The sequence below is a fragment of the Branchiostoma belcheri genome, unplaced genomic scaffold (genome assembly GCF_001625305.1).
Source record: "Branchiostoma belcheri isolate BF01 breed outbred unplaced genomic scaffold, Haploidv18h27 scaffold85, whole genome shotgun sequence".
Lineage (NCBI taxonomy): Eukaryota > Metazoa > Chordata > Leptocardii > Amphioxiformes > Branchiostomatidae > Branchiostoma > Branchiostoma belcheri.
This window is the reverse complement of record NW_017804520.1, coordinates 442,383-446,341: the sequence shown is the minus strand read 5'-3', so window position 1 is coordinate 446,341 and position 3,959 is coordinate 442,383. Positions and strand designations below refer to the sequence as shown.

Genomic DNA, 3,959 nt, shown 5'->3' with positions numbered 1-3,959 from the left:
GTATCGAAATCGAAGATCTCATACCTCCGTGAAATATTTTTGAGTTTTTGTGGCATTTTGGTTTTATTCACTTATTTTTAATATCTCACTGCTAAAATTCTGCATACACATGTTTTCCCTCTAGCTGCCATAGGGTAACAGGGATGCCTGTAGCAGGAAATTGAGGAACGTTTTCTGGGACCTTTCTGGGACTTCCTATCAGTGTCCCCAACACAGACACCAAAATGTCGAAAGTGCGATCCGTTGACAGGCCGCCAGATGGCGGGTGGGGTTGGGTAGTGGTGATCGCAACGTTCTTCCTTAACATGCTGGCAATGGGGACCTTGAAGTCATTCGGAGTGTTCTATAGAGAGTTCCGGGAAGTTTTCCAGGAGAGTGCCGGGATCACGTCCTTCATCAGTTCTATTCTAGGAGGTGTTCTGTTCATGTGTTGTAAGTATCTGGAGATGTGTTGATAATTGCTGATTTAAGCTTGATTGGTGAAAAATTTGGAAGATAATTTGACGCTACCAATAATCAGACTTATAATCATCTTTCAGCTGTGTTTGCCGGTGCTCTGAGCAACCTGACCAGCTGCCGCACTGTGATCATCGCAGGGGGCGTCATTTCTGCCGTGGGCTTGTCGTCAGCTTCTTCGCACAGACGATGATACACCTGTTCTTCAGTGTGGGGGTCCTCACAGGTTGGTGTTTGTCTGCCCCGTTATTGTTGTTGTTGTTTCCAAAAGTTGGAAATATATTAAATCTGATATCCTGAGAAACATTTGGGGATTTGCAACTTTACAAAATGGTTTCAAAGGAATTAAAACTTTCATTTATGTTAGTAGAGAATCACTCACTCCTACGTTTCATCATCTAAGTTTCGTCCATGCCTGACGTTAACGACCTTGTACCATTAACGTATGTTCTGCAGGATTTGGCTTCTCCCTGATGTACTCCCCAAGTCTGGCTATGATTGGACGCTATTTTGACAATTGGCACGCCACAGCCAATGGGATCGGAGTTTGTGGAACGGGGATCGGCATCTTCGCTTTTCCTCCTCTCTACCAGTTTCTCATAGACGAGTTCGGGTGGAGAGGGGCTTTACTGATTGTGGCCGGCATACCATTGAACGGCTGCGTCTGTGGTGCCCTGATGAGACCCATACATCTTAAAGACGATCGCAAGGAAGAAAAAGTCGACATCGAACCCCAGGGTAGTACTGATCAAGAACCAAAGAAAAGGATTGTTCATTTCTGTGAGAAAGTCGTGGAAGCGTTTGACGTGACCTTACTGAAACACCGTCCTTTCCTTGTTTACTGTGTGTCGCTCTTCGGAACCTCGCTGGGCAACTCCATGATATTTGTGCACCTTGTAGCCCATGCTCAACACATTGGAGTGGAGAAGACGCCAGCCGCTTTTCTACTGTCAATCTTGGGAATCTCAGAGGCGGTGTCAAGGCCCTTACACGGGTGGCTGTCGGACAGGGTACACATCAGCAAGCTCTACTATTACATGATTGGCAATACCGGACTGGCCATACTTAACATCGCCATACCGTTCGGAAGAACCTACACGGGCCTTGTGGTGTGCATGGTGCTATACGGATTTTTCTCGGGCAGTTTCAACTCACTTATCGCTGTGATGGTGAAGATATACAGCAGCGTTTCCAGGATTTCCAGTGGGCTGGGGTGGGCGCTCGTCTTCGAGGGGGCTGGCTTCCTACTTGGGCCACCTATTGCAGGTACAATGTGTGCACAGGGTTATCACTTGTCTATTTCTCTTCGTTTACACTCTCTTAGTATCAGGTATAGAAAACGAGAATTCGTTTTTCGCAAAACAATAAACAAATATAGAAAAGGTACAATCAAGGTCGCCTTTTTTGTCCTTCATCCACTGCCAGGTTGGGTCTTTGATGCAACGGGCAACTACGACATGTCTTTCCACGCGGTTGGCATTGTCATCTTTCTCTCAGCGGTCGTGCTTTTCGTCATTCCCTGTTCAACAACAAGAGGGTCATTCTCGCTCGGTTCTGACACCAGTGAGACCAATCAGAACGGAATCAAGATAGTCGCCTTCAGGAATCTGGGTACAGAAACTGGTAGTAGTGACTCAGGCCAAAGCAACACTGGTTTCCAGGCATGATGGTTATATTGTCGGTGGTTTTCGGTGTAACATGCTAGTGGGCTATCCCCCAGACGTAGCGTTTGCACGACTGTGTGGCCCAAGGGCTATAGGCAGAGATGGACACAACTCTATACCCCTTAAGATGTGAAACGAATCCGTTTGACCGTCAAAGTGGTAGTAAGTAGAAACGACTGGGGTTAGATTTTTATCACCACTGGAAGAATATGCAGGCGTCTATCAACAAAAGACCTAAGACCTAAAGCAGTGTAGATACTTTTAAATTTAAGTCACTTATATTGTAATATATTGGTCGGAATAAGGAAAAACCAGCTACAGTATGCCAGCTAGCCTTTGTATACTCATGATGAGATCATCAGAACTAGTGAACGCTGTTTAAAGGACTTATTTCACTGCAATATAATTGCAATAAAACTGCTGAAACCATACTTTGTGTAAATTTTAACAACTTAAAGAGAGTGTAAGAATTCTATAACGAGAATCATTTAACGAAGTAAGAGGTTTTAAAATCCGTGAATTGTTAATTGTCACCTTTAACCTAGACCAGTGTTCATCAGTGTTTTTTAACGATGTCAGATACAAATATTACACCACTTAACACAACAAAAAGTCAAGTCCCAAATCCGTCGTCCCATGTCACAAATGGGTATGACTTAGGGGGCTATGTCAGACTCAGCCGGAAAATTTATTGGTAACGCCTAGCCTATGGACAGGTTAGCTCAGGTAAGAGGTCACAAGGTGTCAGCCTTGATATTTATAGAGTGGAAAGGCAAGATCGCAATCAAATTTTTAAGATGGCTGCGAAATAGCTAGAGATCTAGTGGCCCGGATCTTGAGACAGTCGCTCGCGTTACAGAACTAGGAAGAATCAGGGTCTTGTCCATTGGAATAAGACGCAAGACATTGACCTTGAAGAGTTGACACTCAAGGGATTAAGACGATCGTAAGTCTGGTGTGCGAGAGAAGAGTTCTGTACGAAAACGAGCGAGGAAGGTAAGGCCTGAGGATACTGTGGAATGTAAGTACTGCCTTGCGATATCGCTCCATTGTTTGTTCCATTTTTAGATTTCACTCCATACCATAGGTATCAAAATGTATATTCTGGGCTCTTGCACCCTAGTATTACAACCAAATGACTTGAAATTCATTGAAGGGTTACTTTTGGCGAAAATGTCGCCAGATACAAATTGAAAAATTTGGTATGCACAACAGTACTCCAAAATAATGTGTTTCTGGACTTTTTGCCTATTTTAGACTAAATCTGTCATGGCATCATCCAGCCAAGGACGTTATAAAACACCAACCAAACACCAACACCAAATCGAAGATCTCGTACCTCCATGAGAGATTCAGATGGATGTTTTATTCACTTATTTTGAATTTCTCACTGCTAAAATTCTGTATACTCGTTTTCCGTCTAGGTCCCATACGGCAACAGGGGTGCATAGAGCAGGCAGTTGAAAAACCTTTTCTGTGACCTTTCTGGGACTAGGGCCACACAGACACCAAAATGTCCAAAGTGCGATCCGCTGACAGGCCGCCAGACGGCGGGTGGGGTTGGGTAGTGGTGGCCAGCACGTTCTTCGTCAATATGCTGGTGGTTGGGACCTTGAAGTCCTTCGGAGTGTTCTACGCAGAGTTCAGGGAAGTTTTCCAGGAGAGTGCCGGAATGACGTCCTTCATCAGTTCTATCCTAGGGGGTATGCTGTTGATGTGTTGTGAGTATCTGGAGATGTATTGAAGATCGTTGATTAAAATTTGAGGTTGATTGCAGCCCTCACGAGAAACCATAACTACACGTCCGATAAACATTTGAAAGATAATTTGACGCTGATA

The 3,959-nt window shown here is 44.5% G+C and overlaps 1 pseudogene; it reads left to right on the top strand.

Moving 5' to 3' along the window:
* Nucleotides 1-224: 224 nt before the first annotated feature.
* Nucleotides 225-2,123, top strand: LOC109486999 (annotated as a pseudogene).
* Nucleotides 2,124-3,959: the final 1,836 nt, after the last annotated feature.